Here is a 25,360-nt window from a genome sequence, read left to right as displayed (position 1 = left end):
TGGTCTTGTTTGATTAACTATCTGTTGTTTGATAAGCTGGTAAGTTGGCCTTTAGATGCCAGCTAAATGCTTATTTAATTTTTCACTTGGAACTTTGGGAATAAAGTGCCCAGGGGCCCAACAGTTGTCAGTGTTAGGCTACATTTTTTAAAACAGTGTGAGTTCAAGCTGCAATCTGTCAGTAGGAAAAGTAAAAGAGAGACCAGGACTGGGAGCAGGGAAGCTTTTGTCTCTGGCATCAGTGAAGTCTGGGCCATGCCTTGGGCAATTAAGCTGTGAGGAGAATGGGAGCCCTTCACAGATTAGAGTGACAACCTGGTGGAAAACATCTTCCTCTCTATTTCTGTGTGGAAAAATCAGAATATATCTGGCTTCGATGAGGTAAAAGCACAACTGCTTTTCCTGAAGGGGTGGGAAAGCGAAATAAACCAGCAAAAGTGTGCTAAGCTACTACCAGAGCAACGGTCGTCACTTGTGAGGCTGAGTTACCCAGTTGTAGTCCAGCCTTGCACATTATATATCCTACAAACTTGAGTCCTAGAAGCTGACCCAAAGGCAGCTGGCAACTTTCCCACAATTCTGCAGTCTGCCACCACATATGGATTGCATTTGTCTCCCTGGTGTTAGGTTTGGTTTAAATGGGTTTTTTTGCAACAGGAGCTGGAGTCAATTTGTCTTCCAAACCGCATCACCATCCTTTTTCAATGTAGTTTGTCATTTTGGTACACACATCCAGACTCTGGTACAATATTGTTGTTTAGTATTTATAGCCTGTTCTTCTGAAATAGCTACCCAGAGAAGCTTACAAAAAAGGGGGAGGAAAGGGAACATGTTGATCCGTGAACATGACCAGAAGCTGGGGGTTTTAAAATAAATAAATAAATCCCAACCAAACATTACACTAACACATTCTTGTAATAAGGATATCATGTCCCTATCTCAGTTTATCATCAAGTTTTGCCTTGGTGTATGTTTGTCTGCAAATCTGCACTTCATTGTCTAAATCCTTCACCAAGTCTTCATCAGTAGAGGCATCATAGTTGACTACAACCTGTTGCTTATCCATACTACATACCTGCAATATCAGCTCATGGTTATCTCTTCCATTAACAATCACCTCTCATGGAAGCCTGTGACAGGTGTCTCCATTGCTCACCATAAACCAAGACCAAAACTGCTTAGCTGATAAATCCTCACAAGGCTACCTCCCCATTTAGGAAAGCTAAAGTGCACTAACTCACTGACCCGCCATCTTCCCCATAGCGAGAATGCTGCGCAATTGCAGGTCTTAATTTTCCTGGCAGAATTCATACAACAATTTTTCTCACCACAAGGTATTTTGATTCCTCCCTTTTCAGTAATAGCTATAAGCAAGAATAAGGAGTTGGGTAAGCTGATAGCACACATATGGATCACTGGCTAAGGCAAATTTGGTAACACTTAGAATTCAAGTTCCTGAACTTGTATTGAGCCTGCACACCCAAGATGTTTTCAATGCATGTCTAAACATTTTTAAAGTATTATTGCAACAAATTTCAAGCTGACTGAACACTTTTCAGGGAGCTATGACTTTGTACAGCTCCATATTGACAGTGGTAGATCCTGATTTCCTTCTGCATAACTCTGTAATCCTGTATCCACATACCTTGGATGCACATATAGGACTGCATTGCAAATGTCTGTTGGACCAAAATTTTAATCTGAACCAAGGCTGTCCAAGTCTCTGTCTCTGAACCTGTTTTCAATGTCAGGTCTCAGACCCAGAAAGTAAGAAGCAATGAATGGACTGCTTTTTAAAAGATTGTGCAAAATGCCTTGTCCCCCAGCTTCTGATTATTATTTTTATTTAAAAAGCCTGAAGCCTGCCATTTTAAACAGAAACCAATATTAAGTTGTATCTATCAGGACAATATGCACCCATTTAAGTGGAATTCTAAACTTCTGGTTTGAATGGTTTGTGGCTTACTTCCATACTCAAAATAATCACACCACTTACTCTGGAGTAACTGCATTTTCACTGTGGTTTGCTATATATTCCTGCATACTTAAAACTAAGTATTTCACTTACTGGATTGTCTAGCTATCTGGCTGACAACTAACTTTCAACAGGGGCCAGATGTAAATAAGAGCAGAGTATGATGGGCCAGCAATATTGGCTCTGCCTACAGACTGTGTGCAACAGAGGCTCTGGATTAGTTCTCCTGATACCAGTGATGGGGAGCCAGTTGCTCTCCAGATGTTGCTAGCTAGACACAGCCCCAGTCAACTGTCACAGCTGAGGCCTTGGGCTGCTATTAGGTTGCAGGTCGCTTTTGCAGGAGCTGTTTGGTGATAGGTTTGAAAGTGGGGAGAGAGAGAGCGAGAACAGCAGTTTGTATTCATAGACAGAAGGGCCGGGTCGCTTGGATCCATTTTGATTGGTCTGGGAAGCAACAGGCTCTGATTGGTTGGATGTTCCAGTCAGTGAAGAAAAGACAGCTAACTGTCAGTTGGGAGAAATAGTGTGGAGTTGAGAAAGTTCATTGATGAAGGACTTGTGAGGCAAAAACTAGAGAAAGCTGAGGGAAAAGTGAACAGCTGAGGCCTGAATATTAAGTTTGTTGTCTCCAGTATGATAACTATAGATTCCTGGTGAGGAAGGGAGCAGGTGGATGTGTTAGGCAAAGAAGCTACCCTGTGTAATCTCTTGCCAGAAAACAGTAACACAAGTGAGTGTTCCATTTGCACGAGCCGAAAGAGAATCTCTGGGTCACGTGCAAGGGATTAAATAGGTCCTTCGAAACATGTATACTGCACCCCATTCGCCAGATTACACCCAGCAATGAGGGACCTACCAATCGGGTGTTGTGGCTATCCAATAGACCCACCTACAACCAGGAGGTTAGCCTCCAGGTCTCACCGCAACACGTGCCCTCTTCTAGGGAGGACACGATGTATCATCATGCTGACGCATTCACATGGTGGCATCTTACACATTTCCTTAGGAAATTGTGCTTACTTCTTATAGAAGCCAAGAGTTACCATTGTGACACATTTGTAAACTGAACTGGGTAAATATGAATTTCAGTAACATCACTAAGTTCAATTGCTACTTTGTGTTATGATAAAAAGAAGAGGGGATATGTTATCAAGGCCTGTGCCTGTATGTCACATTGACTATCAACCACATTACAGTGGTACCTCGGGTTACATACACTTCAAGTTACTGACTCTTCAGGTTACAGACTCTGCTAACCCAGAAATAGTATCTCGAGTTAAGAACTTTGCTTCAGGATGAGAACAGAAATTGTGCGGTGGCAGCGGTGCGGCAGCAGCGGGAGGCCCCATTAGCTAAAGTGGTGCTTCAGGTTAAGAACAGTTTCAGGTTAAGAACGGACCTCCGGAAAGAATTAAGTACGTAACCAGAGGTACCACTGTATACAGAATTAGGTGATAGGCAGGTATAGAATTTTTAGGTATATCCAGTGGTGACTAATGCCCATTGGGACTGGTAGGTCAGGAGAAAGCGAGAACAACAGGTCTCTGGTGTGTAATGGACAGACTAGCAGTGATGTGGGACAATCATGAGTAGGATTTCCTATGGTATATTTTAAACATCAAAGCGTCCCAAGTAGACCCCACTGTTGGTGGACTAGGAAAGTAAAGCATCTGTGTTGCACAGAAGTTCTCAGGTCTAGCATCTCCAGGTAGGTCTGGGAGATACCCTGTCTGAAATCCTGGAAAGGCAATGCTATTCAGTATGGTCAGTACTGAGCTAGATAGACCAATAGTCTGAACAGGTATAAGGCAACTTCCCATGTTGCTATGTGACATTTTCCTAATTGAAATCAAATGCACACTGAAGCTGCTATTTGCCCCATGGGGCAAATAACGGTTTGAAAGGGGTAATTGTCACTGAAATTTGTCTTGGGTTTGTTGTTGTTTACAAAAATTAATATACCTTTTAAAAAAAAATTAAAAAGCAATGCACAGAAATGGCATGGTATGGAGAAAAAGGGCTTTTGAAAAGCCAAAATCCTTTCAAATAAATGGAGGTAGAGCCTGTTCATGGACTCCTGTATCACATCTGGGTCGGCGGTTTGAATCCCCACGATGGGGTGAGCTCCTGTTGCTCGGTCCCAGCTCCTGCCAACCTAGCAGTTCGAAAGCATGAAGTGCAAGTAGATAAATAGTTACCGCTCCTGCGGGAAGGTAAATGGCGTTTCCGCGCGCTGCTCTGGTTCGCCAGAAGTGGCTTAGTCATGCTGGCCACATGACCCGGAAGCTGTATGCTGGTTCCCTTGGCCAGTAAAGCGAGATGAACGCCGCAACCCCAGAGTCGTCCGTGACTGGACCTAATGGTCAGGGGTCCCTTTACCTTTACCTATGATTCTATCTTGATAGAATCAGGAGTAAATATTTGTCCCTGTTGTTGCTGCTGCTGTTGCTGCAGCTGCTATTCCACCTTTCCCCCTGAAATGCATTCCATTAAAATCTGTAAGAACTGCTTTCAAGCAAATATATTTAAGCCTGAAGTATCAGCTGTTTTATTATACTCGTAACAAAAATCCAAGATATATGTAGATTTGTTTTGTACTGCTTTACAGGATGGATTTTGACTGACTTCATGAAGGATTCACTCAGCTGCAAAATGATGAACCAACCCCAGACATGTAAGTGAGACTATTGTATCATTGCCTATCCTGACATATCAACATAGTTGCTATTTAATTACATTTTACTAGAGCAGTAAATAAAAGTTAAATGCCCTTTCCTCAGAATATCAAGAGGCACATATATATCTGCTTGAATAAAATGTCATTTCCAATTTATTTTCATGTAATAGGGTTGCAAGTGTCCAATTTGTAGGCTCAGTGCACAACAGCAATAAGGTCAGAACCTGAAAAATTGTGATCGTATTAGCCCCGTTTCCATACTACCTTGTAAAAATGTCTTTTAACTCAACACATGCTCTATCATGCAAGAAGAATAGTCTGCCAAATGATTTAACTCAATTGAGGTTTATGTAAAAATAATTCACTGGTGGCACCTGAAATGTTAGCCATCACTGTATTTTCCTCTCAGTCTTCTTTTGTGAGTTAAAAAAAAATTAAAGAGATGTTTGTCTTTAATGAAGATAAAAGTATACATAGAAAAGTTTTATGCTCTCTGCAGAATTTTAACAGCAGCAAGTACAAGTACCTGTTACTAAATACTGAATAGTGAAATACTAAATATTACTTTAAAAAGTATAACATTTGGGAAACAAACCTATAATCCTAAAGTGTATAAAATGTTAAGGTTTATTGGAGTAACTTTTTGTAGTAAATTATTGTAGAAACTTTTGTTAAAATTTATGTGTGCGTTTTCCAGTCATTAATCAGACTGAAAATTTGAACAGCAACTTAGATAAATAATAATAATAAGTTGGTTGACTTGTAAATTTGTGTTAAAACTGATTTAGTGGCACTGAGAGTAGACTCACTGAAATCAAGTTAAGCATACAACTCAGTGTCTGAACACTTACTAAATGATAATAGCAGCAGAGGTAGTGGCCAGTTGTCACCACCAGGGAGTTAGCCACACAAAAGGACATTTACTTTAGTGGGTTTACACATATCTAGCTCTGATTAAAAGGGGATGCGGGTGGTGCTGTGGTCTAAACCACAGAGCCTAGGGCTTGCTGATCAGAAGGTCGGCAGTTCGAATCCCCATGACTGAGTGAGCTCCCGTTGCTCGGTCCCTGCTCCTGCCCACGTAGCAGTTCAAAAGCACTCTGTTTAAAAGCTGTTTGAAAGCTTTCCACAATGTTGGACTTCATCAGAATCCCAGGTTCACATTCCTGCTCAGCTATGAAACGGGCATCGCAGGTCAAGGCAAATCAATTTCTTTCCAGATATCCTTCCTTGTGTGATTTTGTAAGAGGAAAGATAGATGGTATACAAATATATGGAAGTCTGGTGGCAGTGGTGACCCACATAGATGTTTTGGATTCAGATCTAGCATCCCTCATGTGTGCTTTTGTATATTCAAGGGCTGACTGTTACAAAGTCTTGCATGTGAAACCCAAGACTATTAAAAGGCTACAACTGGTGCCAGTGATGGTCCATCAGAAGCATAATTACCCAATAATTCATTATGTACTGTGGCTTCCTAAAGTCCTCTGGGCACAATTCACTGTGTTTCTTCTCTATAGAGTTCTGAATTACCTCCTCATTTAAGTCCTATCAAAACTATTGAAAGAAGCAATCTTGTATACAAGAAACTAATGTAAAACAAGGTGGTGTGAGGTACACCAGATCCAAACTCTGTTCCGGAGCAAGGCTACTGCTGGCTGAGCAGTAAGATTGGCTAGGGCTGAATTAGGGGTTAGCTAGGCAGGGATGCAGGTGGCGCTGTGGGTTAAACCACAGAGCCTGGGACTTGCCGATCAGAAGGTCGGCAGTTCGAATCCCCACGGCGGGGTGAGTTCCCGTTGCTTGGTCCCTGCTCCTGCCCACTTAGCAGTTTGAAAGCACGCCAAAGTGCAAGTAGATAAATAGGTACCGCTCTGGCGGGAAGGTAAACGGTGTTTCCGTGTGCTGCTCTGGTTCGCCAGAAGCGGCTTAGTCATGCTGGCCACATGTACGCCGGCTCCCTCGGCCAATAAAGCAAGATGAGCGCCGCAACCCCAGAGTCAGTCACGACTGGACCTAATGGTCAGGGGTCCCTTTACCTTTACCTTTTTAGGCAGATTGTTTCCATGAGGGGAGGGTAATGATCCTAGAAGGGTCTCACAGCATTTTACTGGCAGTGTAAGTCCAATGGCTATTCTAGGAGGAATTTGACTATTCAGAGACCGTTTTAAAGTAGAATTTTGAAAAAGTTCTTAGCTATCTTTGTAAAGAGTGTTTGGTTGAAATGAAGTGTTGTGCCCTAACAGAGTAACCACTAAGCCAGGCATATGCAAACTCTGGCCCTCCAGATGTTTGGGACTACAATTCCCATCATCCCTGACCACTGGTCCTGTTAGCTAGGGATGATGGGAATTGTAGTCCCAAACATCTGGAGGGCCAGAGTTTGCATATGCCTGCACTAAGCTGTAACCCTCACTGAGTGTAAATAAAGTTCCAGTGTTGTTCCAAAGGTGCCACATCCTTACTTTGATCCTTTGGGTGAGGAATAAGAGGTTCTCCTTTCACATAACTGAAATACCTTGCTGCTGCTGATTAAGAAATATATCATTTACAGATAATAGAAGACATCTCAAGTGTCCTGACTGGGAGAATCTAAGCCAGGCATCCCCAAACGCGGTCCTCTAGATGTTTTGAGACAACAACTCCCATCATCCCTAGCTAACCGGACCAGTAGTCAGGGATGGTGGGAATAGTAGTCCCAAAATTTATGGAGGGCCGAGTTTGCCTAGGCCTGATCTAAGCTTTAAAAAAATTGAGTTGCTCACTCCCATCTTTCTTTAGGGTGGTTGCCATTCCATCTTTTCTGCCAGCTTAACTAATGCCGGAACATTTGATTGAGTTGAACGAGATTAGTATCCATCGGAAGTCTTCCCTCTCCAGTCCTGCGTGTGCCACACCACACACCTTTTGGGGGGACGTAAACTAGCTTAAGATCTGCCATGCTCAGCTCAGCCACCTGAGGCTCAGCCGGGGTGGGGGAAATACATTGGTGAATCTCCAGCTAGGAAGGAGAGTTACTGGAATAACCCAGCTATGCCAGGATGCTCTTGGTTCAGCTGGAAATCTGCCAGATCCCTAAATCCCAACAGATTTTGCTTTGGATTGTTTCCTTAATCACTCAAATGTGCTTATTTATTTATTTAAGTATTCATATACCACCATATAAAATATCAGGGTAGTGTACAACTATCCTGTGCTATGGGGGGAATGATCCCAGACAGTGCAAGAATGTTTGGGACTGTTACTTCCACTGTGGTGGAAGGGTAGGTATGCAGATTGGGCCCAATCCCTAACCCATCTCTAGGCTGTGTTGATGCAAATATTCCTGGGTGCCAAGTTTGGGGCAAGTAATCTTTGGAGAGAACTGCAGGAGAGATTTAAAGTCACACAATATTCAGCAAAGTAAAGTGTGGGAAAATATTTGCTGTTAGAACTGTAAAAGATGCCGTTCCAAGTGAATCCCAAAATTTCCCAATACCCCCAACATAGGAAATGACCACACATTTGGTAAGTTAAAAAATGGTTTACTTACAAACTCTTTGAAGGTCAGGTTCATGTGCTTTCCCATAAATCAGTCAGAAAAGTTGCACAGGCAATAAAAATTAGCTTAGGTACGAAGTGGTAAAAGTTCCTAAATTATTGATATACAAGAGTGGCTGGCGAGAGCTATGTGGCTGAGCTGCAACAACCAGCTCAAACCTCCTCACACCCTATTTCCCAAAGTGATAGGAAGCCATATTGCTAACAGGACAGCTTGCTTTATAGCATTAACCCCTTCATGCATTAATTAGACTTCAGCAAGTGGGTTATATGAGGCTTGTTATCTCACAGACTGGCATACTGGTTCTTCTTGGATCAGATGCTATTCTTGCCAGTGCTGGCTGTTAGAGTGGCTTGGGATCCAGCGGATCCTGAAGTTGCTAAGCCTGCCTTGGAACAACACTTTTCAGTGCCTTCTTCTGGGCTACAACAATTTTTGCACTGGCACGCCACCCACATGCTTTGCAAGTAGCAGGAGGCCAGCTGAGCTAGCAGAAGCAGACAGAGGGATGCCTCTACTCAAGCCAAACCCCCACAGTGTAAGGGGGAGTCTTGGATTGCAGCTTTAATCAATTCGTTTACATGGAAAATGCCACTGTTTTTCAGCCACAGTTCTCCAAGTCCTAAATCTAGGAATAATAATATAATTTACTGTGCAAGGTTGTTGAACAATGATTGAGATAAGAATCATAAAACACTTTCAATGACAAGTAGCTCCATAAAATGAACAAAATGCTCCCTCTTATCCTATTTGTTCCCTTAAGACTCTTGTCAGCATATGATATTTGGTAGATTTTGAAACGATACAAAAACAGTACAGGCTTACATGCATAAGAAAAACCCAGACAAGCTTAAGAGTCCGCAGTCATACAATCTTAACAGGCCTGCTGTGGCCAGCACTTCCTTACTGGTGAGGTTGGGGTAATCTTTTAGACTGTTCTCATATATGTGCAGCCTCAGCATGTCTATGTGCAATCATTTGGTCATTTGCACACTTGTGAGATGCTTTGAAAGTTTGCCTTCTCTCAAACACATATACCTTTTTTGCATAATTTTATAAGAGGGCTACATGATCCTCTATACACAAATAGCTTCGATTTGTCTATCCAAAGGTACCAGCAGGATTTCCTGGGCCCAGTACATCGTTTATGTTTACATTAGCAAGAACTATTGCTTATGTACATATACAGTGGTACCTCAGGTTACCGTAAGTACTTAATTCGTTCCGGAGGTCTGTACTTAACCTGAAACTGTTCTTAACCTGAAGCACCACTGTCAGAGCTGCCTCCAGGTCCCAGCTCACAGAGGACCAACGCTAGGCTGTCGTTTTGTACAAAAGTCTTTATTGAGGTTCAGTTTCCATTTTAAAGCCGCAGCGCGCAGCTCTACGTCTCGACCTTAGACCGGCGAAGTCCCGTCTGAGTCTCCTCCCCTTCCACACCAGTTTAAGACTCTCGCCTTGCTCCACCTCTTCCTAAGTTCCTTTCTCCTCTGGGCCCTCCTGCCCGCTAGGGTCTCATCCTTCCTGGACTCCTCTGACGCTGACCCTGACGATTCTTGCCCCTCCTTCCGGCGGGCTTTAGGACCTGGTTCCCTATCCGGGCTACCTTCTGTACCGCTCGCCTGTACCTTTGAACTTGGCGCGCGCGCCCAGCCTGCAACTTTCCTCTTGACCGTTAACTCGCTCTCCGATGGAGGCGTGGTCAACCCTGACTCATCTTCTCTCGCTGGTGGTGCATATGTGGGCTCTGACACCTGGGACTCCTCCCCCCCACTGCGCTCTGGTGGGGAAGCTGGTCCTGATTTCCAACTGCTGCTCTGGGAGTCCCCGCTGGCCCCTTGCTTCTGGGGTGTCCCCCTTGGCTCGCCCCTTGCCCTGCCCATCGGCGCCCCCTTCTGTGAATCTTCCGATTCGCTGGAGAGGCTCATGGAATCTCTCGGGCTGCTGTCATATTCTCCTACGCTGCCCTCGGATTGCTCCCCCTCGCTCTCCATCTCCTCTCCTCCCTGCGCTCCCGCTGAGTCCCTGACAACCACTTTAGCTAATGGGGCCTCCTGCTGCTGCCGCACCACCAGAGCACGATTTCTGTTCTCATCCTGAAACAAAGTTCTTAACCTGAAGCACTATTTCTGGGTTAGTGGAATCTGTAACCTGAAGTGTATGTAACCTGAAGCGTATGTAACCTGAGGTACCACTGTATTAATTTATCCTAGTCTCAGAGGTGGATTTAGGGGAGCATAGCCAGTTCACCCACACAGGGCGCTGAGCTGAGAGGGCAGTACAGGAGGGTGCTACAACAATGACTTAGAATGGAAGGTGGTGGGGCACCAAATGTTGGTTTCACACAGGGCACCAACAAAATTTGAAAATGCTAGCCTACCTCTCAAGGCCATTATTATTATTATTATTATTATTATTATTATTATTATTATTTGGATCCTATTACAAAGATAAAAGTGGGACGGGGAGGAGAGATAATGTACATAACCTTGCACTCCTGAGTGGAAATGCATGATACAAGTATATAATGTGATTCATAGCTGCCCCTTTGTTTTAACTGCAGCACTTCATAGTCCTGATGTTTACAGCAAAATGCCAAAATGAAAACAAAACCAAAAATGTTTGCCAACCCTGATTAATAACAAGCAAACAACAACAACCCACACACCTCTAAGTGTGTGTGGTTTCACAGCTCTGATGTCTGAAATACCAACTCTCAGCCTAGCCTACCTCCAAGAACTGTTATGAAGATAAAAGGGGGAAGAGGGAGACATAGTCTTGAGCTCCTGGGAGTTAAATCAAGATACAACAAGCAACTAATATATGCAATTTCACAACTCTCAGCAAAACCGATATGAAAATCATTTTGTTTTCCTTGATATACTTTTTATCAAGGACAGCAAAGTGATTTTTACATCTTTATTTGTGTACGGTGTATAGGAATTTTAACTTGCTGCATCTGTAAGTTGTTTTCTGGTTCATTTTTTTAAAAAAGCGTGCTCATATTAATAAATAACAGCCCAGTGATGACAACTGAACCCATGGTGGCTGAGTGGGACACATGGAAAACTGGGAGGAGGGGTCCAACATTGCCCTTTTTTCTTTGTAGGAAAGAAGCCTGATCTCTTTCAAGGGGTTACTTTTGAGTAAAACATATCAAAGCCAGTAGATTGTGTTTCATTTTGTATAGGCAGCACACTTAGGGAGTAAATAAAATAATCTGGACATGACAGTAAGTGCTTAAACAAACATTAACCACAGGATCCTCCAGCATCAGGCTGGCAACCGTGAGCCTCTCGTGCTTTTGCTGCTGCTCTGGGAGTGGGCACCTCCCACATCCCAGGGTGAGAGCAGTCAGCATTTGTTCCTCTGATTGCTTGGAAACAGTGATTAGATCTCATTAGCAATGGTGCTGCCTGCCAAGTGGTGAACCTTAGAGCTGCCGCTCTGTTTTGTGCTCTAACTTTCTTCAGAATGTCCAACTAATAATCTCCTTCTTCTTCAAGCTATGAATCTGAGGCCCCTGCTAGCTCAGGACTGGTACATGTATACACCCTGTACCCTCCTGTTGGTGGCCCTATCTACCCATTCATTCATCCTAATTTAGATACAAGCATTCATTTGACTTTATTCCAGTAAAACAAGTGCAATTTCTGGGTACTGAAAACAAACCATTCCTTTTATGGTACTATTTAAGCACACATCAATACTTTGAGAGTTTTTTATGTTCAATTTTCAACTGTTTTTAAACCCACATATGTTCTCAGAAGGTGCTTTTTCAAAAGATAGAAACTATTATTTTCTTCCTACATACCTTTTTAAATATTGCAGTGTTATCACTTGTTTTCTTTAATAAATATAACATATAAGGAGCCCAGCCATACATTTACTGTGCACACAGAGAACTCCATATTTCATTACAATTTTAACATATGCAACTAGCAGAAAATCTAGCTATTTGACTGTTAAACCGTATTAGTTGTGGCGTCTATGATGTTTCTCCATATCAGAAATTTCATCTAATCATTGTGGTTGTTCAGAGCCCAATGGTACAATTCACAAATTATACAAGAGAACTTTGAGAATTTAAGAGAAATTAGTCATATTGAATGTAATCTAATGTATACAAATAATTTATTACTATAAGTAGCATAGTATACAAATATTTTTTTAAAAAAACCAAAGAAATCAATGTAAAATTAAGCACAAATTCAGGTGCTTGCATTCTTGTGGTGTTTATAGATCTTTCTTATGAGTACCATCATAAAAAGCCTTGCTGCTATCCTCCTCCTATGAACATCTATGAACAAACTTTCCATCACACGACCATTGCCTTATGATAAAGCAGATTCTCTCTCATGTTAGAGGAAGAGGCACAAGTGGAATTCTGTGCATACAAAAGATATTCAATAAACATGTACAGGGCAAATTAGAATACCCGCTTCAACACATTTCTGTTGCATTTTTCATCTTCAGAATTACAGCACCACCCTGAGTTCATGGGAACAGGGTAGGTTACAGAGCCAAATAAAAGTGTGATCCACAAGACAATAAAGATGATGTATTTTTTTTTATTTAAGTTGAATTAACCTCATTGAAGTATACGAAGTTGCCATATGCAGTTCAATCAAAAAGTTCACTGCCTGTGCCTAATTTGAGAATCAGAATTTAATGAAGGAGTTCAAACTTAATGCTGGAAAAGCAAACGTGTGTGTTTGTTATGTATATATCATGTTTGTATGTGCTTATTATTACATTTCAAAGTTCCCTCCTTGGTCTATATCTATAATGCTGTTGTTTCACCTCTCTGGAGCTGTGCTGGCTCATAGCTTTCTAGCACATTTGTGTCCACTATTTGCTCCAGTAAAAGTGGTTCAGGTGATTCTCGGTCATCTGAGCTACCACGGGACACTTACAGAGTTGTTCTCTTTCCCTCATCCATGCATGTTTCCCCATCATTTGTTTCTCTGAAACTCAGTTTTGGTAGAATTGAAAAACTGCCTGTTTTTGTGCCTATAAATAATGATGATTATTTTTAATTTGCATTTCTATACTTTCTGCCATAGAGTCCAATTGGGGTGCATCCGCTAAGGTCACGCAACTGCACAAAATATGATAATAGGGTGAGAGAAATAGGCTGCAAGCCTTTGGGCTTCTGCAGTGGCTTTGCTGAAAGTGAGGATGGCTGTAACCTTTTAACCACTCTGGAGCCAATCTAATATGATTGTATAGTAATACTGTAATACTATTCCAGTGCCCTGATGTTTTCAGTGTACAGTACAGTGTTCTGCTTATCACAAATGCATTGCATGTACAATGCATTGCATTGAAACAGCTCTTACTGGCCCTATGACAAGGTGGCCTAAATTACCTGTTGAACTATGGGAGTTGGAGACGTCTTGTTTTATGGCTAGCCCTGGTAGAAATGTGTCTTATTTTCACACAGTCCAAGAGTACTGTCAACTTGTCCTTTAAATTGTTGGGGGGGTAATAGTGGAGACATTGCACAGAGGTGCTACAGACAGCATCCTCTTAGACACAACTCCCCTTGAAGTCACATAAAATATTGTTCTCTGAGCTAAGAGCAGCAAAGGATTGGGGCTTTTGAATTTATTTTAGGGTGAACAAATAATAAGGGTGTTAGAAAAGCTCTATGGGACATTCCAAAACTTGTTTGTGTACGATCAGTGATTGTCAATGAGGTGCTGAGAAACTAGTTCATCAAATCAGACCATTAAATGGTGTTACATGCAGCTGCACAACATGTTGTCAGTGCCTCTTTGTAAACCTTCAGAGATTTACAGCACCATACACTGGAGCAATGGTATCTAATATTTATATTCTTTCATTATTTTGTTTTCCTTGGAACAAAACCTACAGACTTATATAAAATCCAGCATGGTGTGTTAGAAATAACAGTGCTAGCTTGCAGGATTTATAGTCACACACAAAGCACAGTCCCAGTGCTACAGTAATTGCAAGCTACCAAAGAGCTGCATGGCATTTATTCAAAATACTTTATGCACTTAGTACACATATTGGGGGGAATTCAAACTGCTTGCTTTGAATCTGATAAAGGCAAAAACAAATGGATCATTTCTCTTCCATGAAAATACCTGCAATAAGGCTGCATTATAAACTAGTTTGTCCTCTCCCCACTTTCTCTCGAATATTCTGCATAGGATCTGCTGTCGGGTTTAGAGTTGGCATTCCTCTCTGATATCATTTTTCTTCTGAATAAAAAAAAAAAGGAAAGATACTAGCCCTCATAGATCATAGTGGGAATTTCACTTGCTACCTGGCTTTAATTTTCTCCTACGTGTGTATCCCACTGTCCCTTAATAATAACACATTTTCTCACTTCACTGCACAGGGTGTGTTTTTTGCAAAAATACAAGAAAACAAATCGCACATTCTACACACACACATGAAAAGACCGTCAAATACTGAGTCGATAATATAAAATATACAGTGCATTTATACAGAATACAAAAATTACACACATACAGTTATTTTCTTTTTTGTTAATGACAGAATAAGAATTTTTGGCACATACAGTGTAACACCTTATGTTTATACAGTATTGTCAGGCAAAAATACTATATGCATATAACTGTAGAACCCAATCTGAATAAGAACCATGCACTGATAACATATTTTAAAATGATGTATCAATAGATAACCAAAGAAAATAGCTCATGACAACATATCTTTGCCCAAAGGGACCTGATATTGGGCATGTTAACTTAGAAGCATCTACATCACTGTTGCTTGTTTATAACTAATTTACAAAATAAAGTGTGCATTTGACATTGGTTTGCTTGTTAATGTTTGACATTAGCCTCTTGCTAGTGTTTTGTGCTGTTTACTTAAAAGAAGAAAAAGAAAGAGACATACATCTAGTACATAAGGAAATGCCAAGTAAATTCACAGGTATAAAGAATAGAGTTTATTCCATTTGCTTTCTGGCATTGCTTTCCTAAGGCATCAATTTCATTCCCCATGATATAATACATTTTATTAGTATAGCATTATGATGGTAGCAGTGATGGTGGGGTGTTGTTTTTTTAAGGTACTTATTCTTTCTGGTCACAATCCAACACAGATTTAAGAATATTTAACGAAGACCTAACTCTGTGTTGGATCATATTCCTTATCTGATAAGGCATAGTTGTTACAGAATATGAGTCAATTGTTCAGAAAAATACTTGATGCCAAGTATTTGTTTTCTTAGTGGCCCACAGGTGTATTTTAAATGCACAAATATGAATTTGAGGTTATTTTTTTTTAAAAAAAATCTGTTGATAATGATATATATCTAAATAAGCAAGTAGGGGGAGTTCTGGCTTTATTGATAAGATAATCAAAAGGATGTGTGGAAGAGAGTGAAACACTCCATATGGTTGCCAGATAGATTTTCAGTGTTTTCTGAGACTAGGATTTTGGTTCTGTTTTTATATTTTCATTCCAGGGTCTCTTTATCTCCTATTAAGCAACTTTATGATGGTGTGTATGACTTTTAATATGAGTTCTAATATCTCAATGGTTAAATATAATTGCAATTCTGATATGAGAGAATACAGTTTATGTCAATGAGATTTATTTTTCAGTAACAAGGAATGATTTGGCCTGGTATGATAGATTAAAGCCCCATATAACATTTTGGAATGCATTTTCATATGAATTGCAGTATTTGAATTTGTGATATAGATATCCTACTCAAAAGAACTCTTTCTGCATGAAGATTTTAATCATAAAATTATGGTCTGCATAATTCTTTGGGGGGGGGTTGACACCCTCTGTTATAAAGTTAACATTAAAAAGGGGGTAAGTGAATTAAAATTATTTCATGTATTTTGAATATTAGATAATAGTACTAAAATGATATTAGCCTGTTTTTGATTCTGTAGTACAGTGTCAGAAATTATTTTTAAAGCAATTAACAGAAATATTAGTCATTATGCAGGTATTATTTTGATGGCGTTTTTATTATGTTAACACTTATAGTACTTATTAAGGATCTCCTTCAGGCCTATAAAACCCTAAGGCTACAATCCTAAACATGCTCACAAGTGAGTAAATCCCACTGAACACAGTGAAACTTGCTTCTGACTAAACATATATATATGATTGTTTTTCAAACAGTGAAATCAGTTGTGTTTATTTAGTTAAGGTTCTACCTTAAAGAACTGATGAATTCTGGTGTTGGAGGTGTTTACTTTCTACTTTCTCAGTCTTTTGGGGAGTCAAATATGTTTATTTTTAAAATGAAATGTTTGCTAGTGACTGCAAGAAAATAATTGGTGCCACCAGGTACATTAAGTCCTCAATACAAAAATTAATAATAATCAAAAGCAGCCCTGCCTGCACCTGTGCAATCATTTTACTGCCTCCCCACTTTCAGTTTAAGGTCTGATCCTGTTCCCAATAAAACAACAGGAACCTCTCAAATGATTCAGAGAAAAGATGGATGAATGCAGCCTAGCGATCACACCTCATGGCTATTAGCAAGTTAATACCTTGAAAACATTTTCTGTCTCTTGCTGCTAGGGGTGAGCCCAATCCACAAGCCACTTAATATGGAGTGCATGGATTGGGAAACCCCTTTCAAGTCTCTGAAAACACACCATCATACATCTAACCTTTCTGGCTGCAATGACTTGCAACCAGGAACGTTCAACAATTAAAGATATTGGGGGGGGGGGGTGTTAAACTCCCGTTAGAGGGAGAAAACTAATTATATGAGAAAGGTGCAAATTTAGAATACGTTCTGTTGACTCCTCTGCACCTCCTGATTACATAAACTTTACATCAAAACAGTTACGTCATACAGCAACTTATTTTCGTTTTAAGAAAGACACAATGGAATTCATTCACAAACACTAGGCTAAAGAGGAAGAGGGGCTCGTCATAGTGACTCCCCCCAACAAGCTGGCTTTAGTAACGAAAAAAAGAACCCAGGGGTGGCTAAGAAACAGAAAGATGCTAAAGAGTCTACCAAATAAAATAAAATAAAAACTTTGCACACCGATCTTGGTTTCCTTGTTATATGAAAGAAAATCATGCTGAAATCCATGGGACTTAGGTGATACTGTATTCTTGGAGTAGTCAGTAGAAAATCTGGCATTAGCTACGGGGAGAAGAGTTGCCCTTTTTCCATGAATGGGCCATCTTTCATTTTCCCATTCCTAAAATTATCCTTTTTACATTAGCCCAGACATATAGGTATGTCGTAGTTCTCTCTTGCAGCCGGCATGCTAAAGTAGAGATAACAGCAGTAGACAGTAAACAGTCGTCTAAAAGCGTGCGCTACGCTGAACCATTTCGCATTCCTTAAACTGTGGATTCCAGACAAGAAAAGAAAAACGCAAGCATGATTAATTAACTAAATGTTCTGCAGATACAAAGAACCGTCTAAAAATGACAGACTGCAGGATGAAGATAGTATAGACAGTGTTTACAAACTGCTTTTATGTGGTGCCTTGCAATAAAAACTGGATTGAAATAGAACTGATAGCAATTCTAATTTATTTTCAACATATGCCTGTTTTCAGGATATTGTCAGAAGACACCCACCCACTCCGCTTTTAGATGAGTTGTTCTGCTAAGACAATTTTTAAACCTGCCATTATTTTTCTATTCTGATTCCCCCCCCCCCCCCAGTTTGTTTCCATCTTCTCCCCGGGTTATGGCTGTTGGTGGCGAATTTATACACATGTGGTATATCTACACAAGTGCTCTATATACACGCACATCATCCTAAGGTGATGTTTCCCCCAGCAAGCCAAACTGTATTCCGACCAAACTGTGTTTATAGAAACCCCGTTTATGTTAAATATATATTTGAATTGATTTCAGAGAGTTCAAATCCGACCTGAAAGAAAGTAGTGGGGTGCGTGGAGGTCTGAAGGCGCGCACAGCGATATTGGCACCTCTCCCTCCTGAATATGGATTGGTAGATTATTTCTGTAATATCAACAATGTAATCAGATATCTGAGCTTGTTCCCAATGCAAATACATTGCAATACTTGGATTTGAACCAGTTTATACCCGAATCCTAAACACGCTGGGCACTATCCACCGGAAACACCTTTCGCGTGAGCCTCATTCTCAGCTGACTTCAATGAGAACTCCAGTCTCGTGGACTTCAGTTTGGACTGGAATACTTTCAGGTGATGTGATCTAGCTATGGGATTGCAGCTGCTGTCCGAAAAGCACTTATCGGTACCTGTGCCCCAATGAGGTCAATCACGCTTCTTTAGATACTGTTTAGGATCGAGTAGTCATTCCTATGCACTTCAGATCGATTTACACCCAGGTAGCTGCGCTAACAAAGGTTGGGCGGTCAGAACTAAATCAAGAAAGGTTGCAGTTTGTGATTTGAGGCTTACTCTTTCGCCAAACTTAATATATGTTTCCAATACCTCTGTCCTTTTACTCCGCATTTACTTATACGCTAGACAATATGCCAAAACGAGTGTTCAAGATAGAGCCTCCAGGGCCAGACCTGCTTTATATTTGACGGAGAGGGCGCTTCATCCACTAAAGGAAACCTGCTGCAACTAAGACTCCTACGTCTTATACTCCTCTCTTAAGTACACTTCCTTGGACGCGAGTCCCCTTGATTTCACTCTAATGCACTACGTTAATGTACTTAGCATCGAAATGCCGTTCTTCCACATAGACTGCCATGACCTTGTCAGCATAGTCTAAGACTGGGGGCAATAACAGATGCGTATCTGCTGTTTTATGGACATATATATTGCACTGTATATATCCTATGGAAAGCCAGGTACTTTACCCAAACCTGACTACAAAGAATGTGACCTGAGTGCGATTCCACTTCTCTGTCAGATATCCACCATCCCTCTAGCCTAAAGTCATTCCTTGATCATTGCATTTATTATGAAAGGGGTTTGCTCCCCAGCACGCTTGGTTAACTGGCAATGTCTCCCCCAAAAGCGTGTGGAAAAATGGGCTCCAAGACCTTTTGGGGGGGGCGGGTATATTGAGATCTATCTATGTACAGCTGAAATCTCTTTCCGACCAGGATAAGGACTTAACCGAAGCAGAATCTCGTTGATAATTCATTTGGTGGAGGGGGCTGTTCACTTCTACACCAGTCACCCCAGAATTTGTCTAACAATAGACAATTTGCCAGCTTAGAGAATGCAAAATCGCCCGCTGCTTCTTACCTAGTCAACATCATTTATTTCTGTTTCCAAGAAACAGTAAGTTTGGCACGAGATCTTGTTCAAAATTGCATAAAAGTAAGTTTCGTTGACGTGTGCCTGGCGCAGGAAGACTTTAGCTAGTTAAAATGGTTAAAAACGTGGACTTCCTGGAATCTGCCATTCTAGGGTGCTAGGTGAAAGTCTATTAGGTGGGCAAGAAAACCGTTAAATGTCTACACACACACACCAAATGTTGATCGGAAGGGGAGGGGAACATTCCTACCGAAAGCAACTTACAGTGCATTGCTGTGTGATACTCAGAATTAAGTCCCAATGTATTCAATGGGGCTTCCTCTCAGGTAAGTGTGTATCGATAGGATTGTAGCCTTACAGACATTAGCCCATTGCAAAAGTTGTCAGTACGTGGCACGACTTCACTAAGTAACCTTTGACAAGTTAACAGAGCCGGGGGCAGGTGTGCGAAGGGAAGTGGGGGGGGGGCGGTCCTCTGCAGTTATATTGACATTTTCTAGCATTGAACCTCGTCTTCGCCCTTCAGACAGTGGGAAGTCTCGTATTACCGTATCAAATCAAACAGCTTGATTTTAATATAACACCAATGCTATAAAAAAAACAAAGCACATACTAAGACCTACCCAAAGATATGAGGGTCTTATAATATATAAAGTTTAATAACACGAACAAGCATTCAAGGGCGAGATGATCTCCAGCTCCTTTAAACTGTGTAAACACAGTAAGAAGAATGGAGGGGAGAGCGGGCAAGAAGAGTAATGGCTTTTATTGTTATGTTTGTTTGTTTGTGCAGCTTTTGCTTTGTTCCGGAAGCCAAAGTCCCTCCCCCTCCCTGTGGTAGAGATCCATTTGAATCCACGAGTAAACTCGGTGTGCAATTTTATAAACCGCGAAGTTCTTTATTTAGACCCACTTTTTTTTTAAGGACGCTGTTTTTGAGGAATGCAATACGTTCACACTTCCAGCGTTAAGAAAGTAACACCACTTGTTAGCACAACTGTTAGCATACTGTTTCACACGCTTGCTCGGCGCTGGGTTTTCTAAGAACTGAAATCACTGCGCCCACGCTATTGTTATAACTCCTACAGAAAAGTGAGAACAACCAAAGCCAAAGCTTTCGAGAAGCGGAAAGTGCAATGAACTTGAAGGTGCTGTTGTTGTTGTTGTTGCTGCCGCCGCCGCTAGTGCTACTGCCTGTGCTTTTTCACCCGAGGGAATCATCTTCTCTTCCATTGTAATTTCCAGGGCTCTCTCGAGATGCCGTTCAGACTCCCTTGAACTTTGTTAAACTTTCAGACCTCGAGGGCTAACTACTTCTCTGGCTAATTCCAGTGGATTTATCACCGGGTACCATCTAAACCCCGCTAACTTTAGTATCTAATTTATCCAGTCCTCATTTGCAAACTGTCTCCTACCAAGTCGTGTCAACGAAAGGTCAACTCTACACAGCAGTTATGTTCACTTTCCTTAAAAAAAAAGGGAAGGGAAGGGAAGGGAAGGGAAGGGGGGGGACTAAGGAGGAATTCAAATTAAACCTTTTCTAAATACCTGTGAGTTCCAGTCACTCCGAGTTACAATTTAATAGAATGGGCGCATTAAGAAGCCATTCATAAGAACAGTTTAAGTTCACGTGAAAACATGTATTTGGAGGAGGCTGGAAAGCGCTCTATGCAGATATCATTTAAATTGCAAAAGGATATTTAGGTGCATTATTTCCAACAATACTAGTGTGCTAGTGTGATTAATATTAAGAACATTAATAATAATATTAAATTGCCCTTAAATCCTAAATGAATTATCTCAGAGCCCCGTGACAGCTTTGTTATTACGCCCTGGTATTAAAAAAATGTAAATGTCATGGCCTCGATCTCCTCAAAGTAGCTCCAGCAAAAACAATACCAGCAACAAAAAGTTGCTGGGCAGATTCAGTTTTCGTGCCATAAAGTCTGTCCGAGCCAACAGATAGTGATCATGCTTGTTCCTGTTGCGATTTCAAACGCCACAATAGTTTAACTCTGTCCTGTTTGATGTGAAAGTACTTGGGCAACGCTGCTCGCAAACAAAACAAAACATACACACACTCACTCTCTCTCACTCTTTCTCTCTCTCTCTCTTCCACACGTCACACACACACGCGCGCGCAGAGGCTATCCGAGCAGTGCCATTTTGCAATGGAGCAACGCATCACTTACCAAAGCTGGAGTGTAGATTTTCGGCAAATGCTGTCAGTAGGGTTGAAAAGTGAATAACTGGAGGAAAAGTTGGAAGAGGACTTGTGTGTTGTTGTTTTTAAAGGAAGCCAGAGGGAAGTTGAGAGCACAGCGCTCTCTTGCTCTTTCTGGCCGCCACCACCGAAACAAAGATCTGGGAGTTAAGAGAGCAAAGCCGTGCCAGATCTATACAGAAAGAGGGAGAGGGAGAGAGAGGGAGAGGGAAAGAGACGGGGAGATTATATCCAGGGCCAAATCTCAGTTCCACATTCCCTCCAGCTAAGCGAAAAGTGTAAACGCTCCGGAGGTAAGAGATGTGGCGGGAGGGGGAAATCTCCTGACAATAAATATTATTTTGTAAACAAAACAGCTTTCAAACAAAGCTCCAGGCTAGTGTAGGGGGTGTTTTTTTGGAGGGGTGCTTGTTAATTATTGGCCAAAAGAAAGAAAGAGATACTGTACCAAAATAGGCTAGATAGTTTGAATGGGAAGGGTCTAAACATCAAACTATGGATCTTGTTCTGTGTTTCTGCATTTTATTCTCTGTTACCCTTGCATTTTAATATCCCCCCCCCCGAAAAAAAAATATCTAAACATCTTTATTTTGGAAGAAGAAACCGGGGTTTAACTGGATCTATGAAGTATAGATTAATAGGCTAATTTAGTGTGCGTAAACAAAGCAACCTTACAACCGTGTTTTTAGAATGCAGTGATCTTAAATAAGGAAGATAAAAAGGAAGATGATCAACAGTTGTGGGGGCGGAGGTTTCTCCACCCACGATTTGAACAAAACGAATCCATCTGTTTACACAGACATTGACTGGACACGTGATCAAGGTGTGTGCGCGTGTGGTTCTCTATGCTTCAATCCTCTTTTTAAAAGTCACCAAAATCTCTTACGTTATCCTGCCTAAAATATGCTCTGTGGGCGCAGGGTTGTAGGACTGCGACAAACATTTGCGGTCGTTGAAGTCTACATTTTTTTAAAAAAAAGTCTCTAGTTTTAAATTCCAACCTGGTGTAAACAAATGGTTGTAAATGATATTGGAGTCGAGACAGTAGATTTAAGCCTTTATTTCTATTTGCAGGCTCAGAGATATTTACTTGTCACATACAGTGCTTAGATGTCAGGGGTCTGAAATGGAACGCCGAAGAGATTTGTTTATTTTGTTGCTGTTTTTAGGGCGAAATAATCTTGATACTGTAATGGCAGATCCTTTATTACGGGAGGAGGGGGCAAGAAATATGGGAGGAGGAAGAGAGAGTGTCCACAAATGAGATGTGGTCAAAGACTATTCCTGTAGCCTTTTTACTCCACCCATAATAGCCCAGCCACTAACTTTGTAAATGAGTCTCTAGTCTGAACCTGATGTCACCTTGAGGTGGAACTGGATGAGAAGAAATTGTCATCGACAATTGGTGATTTCATGTGTGTGTGTGTGTGTGTGTCTATATTGGAGGGGGGGGGAGAGACAAAGCTGACTCCGAGTGAGGTTCCCCTGCCTTGTATGAGGTGCCATCTATTTTACACGCCTTTAGTCCCACCTATAACTCAGAGAGGCTTAAGTACCGCTAAGCATTAAGTCAGTGCCCTCTTACAGACTTTAATGGCACGCTGAAGGGTGAAATCCAAGAGCTTTGACCGAGTTGTAAGGCTGGCTAAACATAGCTCGAGCAGTCACTGCTGCGTACCTGGTGCGTGATTTCCTCATTATGACAATGGGCTGGAAAACAATAGCTTCTTTTAAAAAGAAAGTCATCTTTTATTTATGCAGCTTTTCTCCCTCTTGGCCTATTAGGGTGGCTCTCTTCTCATTTTAAACACACACACGTTAAATAGTTGTAAATGACACATTTACCTAGAAAGTTAGACCAACTGAAATCACTGCACTTCCAGGTCCGAGATTCCAGTCATGTTTCACGCTGTTTATCTTTTAATTCCAAAAGAGTAGGACAAGATCTAGAAGTAAATTACGCCCCGGTGTAGATGGAATGGCGGAGAGAATGTGCTCTGGTCAGCACCTAGGACCAGAGAAACCTTTTGGCCTAGGCAGACATCTCATCTGAAAATTATTAGTGCTGAGGAGTCCAGTAAAGGATTCATTCAACGCGATAGGTTGTGCTCGTCCGACGTGTAGAGGCTTGGGAGAAAGGGAGGAGGGACAGACTGGAGAATATTTGACAGACAAGCCAGAGCTAAGCGTTAGGGTCTCACTCTGTAGCGAAAAAGCCACCTCTGGGGCCTAAGGAAAGATCTATTCGAGAGGCGTGGTTGGGCCCACCTAACCGTGGAATAAAATGCATTTGATAACATTATGTGATGTGGATATATGGGGTCGTGAGGGGAGTGAAAAATAAAGTTTTCTTTCAGAAACAGTACTGCGTGGCAACTCTAGGGCTTCCTGGTTCAACCGATGTGAAATGATTTTTCATGGAGTGGCTGCGATCACAGAATACTCCTTGAGAATGGTCTTGTTGCTGCTGCTGCTATTGCTGCCGTCGCCTTATAGAGCCTCTCGGGTTTTTTTCCGGGTGGGGGGGGTGTTACAATGTTTGTTGTTTATCTGTCAAGGTTTATGAACCTTCTGTGCCTTGTTGTATTACGATCTTGCTTAAACCATAGATGTCTGAAAACAAACATGTGCATATTCCCCTACCAAACTATTTTGGGAGCCTCGCCAACGGTTTCCCGATGATTTAGGCTCTGTGTGGTTACCTTCTCTAGACAGTTTAGGAAGTGCTGAGAGTTATAAATATGCAACAGCACGTGGAAGCTGTGCCCGAGCTTGAGGAAGGCGCATGCGCGTCGAGTCTACATCTAACGCCAAGCGTTGTGTGTTCTTAAAGAGAGCAGCCTGTTTCATGTGTGGCATTGGAAAACTCTTTTAGAGACCGCTGGCAGCCCGGATGTAGCCAGAAAGCACAGCGAAGCTTCTAAAAACGTGGTCTTTTCTTGTTTTCCAGGAACTCTCCTTAACAAAAAGCAAAGCAGAATACGTTACCTATCTCCAAATTCCCAGATTCGCTTTTCGTGAAAAAGGCAGTATCGAAAAGAAACCACGTGGCCTTACAGTGGGTTTGTTTGTTTTTTTTGTGTGGCGGGGGATGTGTGTATGTGTGTGTTTAATGCAATTTATTTATTTGTTTATTTATTTTTCCCTCCCTATTTCTCTGTCGTTGCCCTTTGCCTTTTTTAATTGCAACGGTTTAAAACGCACGCACATGAGAAATAACCGAATTGGGTGACACATAATAAATATCATTAAAAGTATTGTCAAATAAAATGGGTCGTAGAAGAACATTCGCAAACAAAAACAAGCACAGGTATATCTTTGAATACGTCTGTCTTGTATAATCCATATTTAAATAATTGTTATGCATAACAATATTAAGCACATTGCTTGCTTCATACGCCCACTGAAATAAATGTGACTTCAAAGTGCTTTATTTTGCTGGATCGTGTCCTAGCAAGCGAGATTATCACACACTACACATATATAAATAGAGACTCTCCCAGGATAACGTGTGTACACACACACACATTATCTTGGAGAAGCCAGCATGATTGGGTAGTTAATTTGATTTATTATTCTTCAAAAACACTGCCTCCAATAGGGGTGTCATCTGGAAACTTCATGCTATTTTGTACTATCATTCTAAGGCTGAAATAAATGTTACCAATTGATGACAGCTTCCAGCTGCACGGTAAAAATAGCCCTCTGGTTTCACATGATCCTGTTTCTTGT

At 41.3% G+C, this 25,360-nt stretch overlaps 1 long non-coding RNA gene across 1 annotated transcript; it reads left to right on the top strand.

Annotated features, from left to right (window-relative positions):
- Nucleotides 1-2,488: 2,488 nt before the first annotated feature.
- On the top strand, nucleotides 2,489-25,013 carry LOC307217253. Its single transcript, XR_013839491.1, has 3 exons — nucleotides 2,489-2,708; nucleotides 4,587-4,652; nucleotides 24,579-25,013. It is a non-coding gene; the product is annotated as an uncharacterized lncRNA (long non-coding RNA).
- The last annotated feature ends 347 nt before the right edge of the window (nucleotides 25,014-25,360 follow it).

This window comes from Podarcis cretensis (genome assembly GCF_951804945.1).
Source record: "Podarcis cretensis genome assembly, chromosome: 5".
NCBI classification, from domain to species: domain Eukaryota; kingdom Metazoa; phylum Chordata; class Lepidosauria; order Squamata; family Lacertidae; genus Podarcis; species Podarcis cretensis.
The sequence above is the reverse complement of the archived record's forward strand: the minus strand, read 5'-3'. Positions and strand labels throughout refer to the sequence as shown.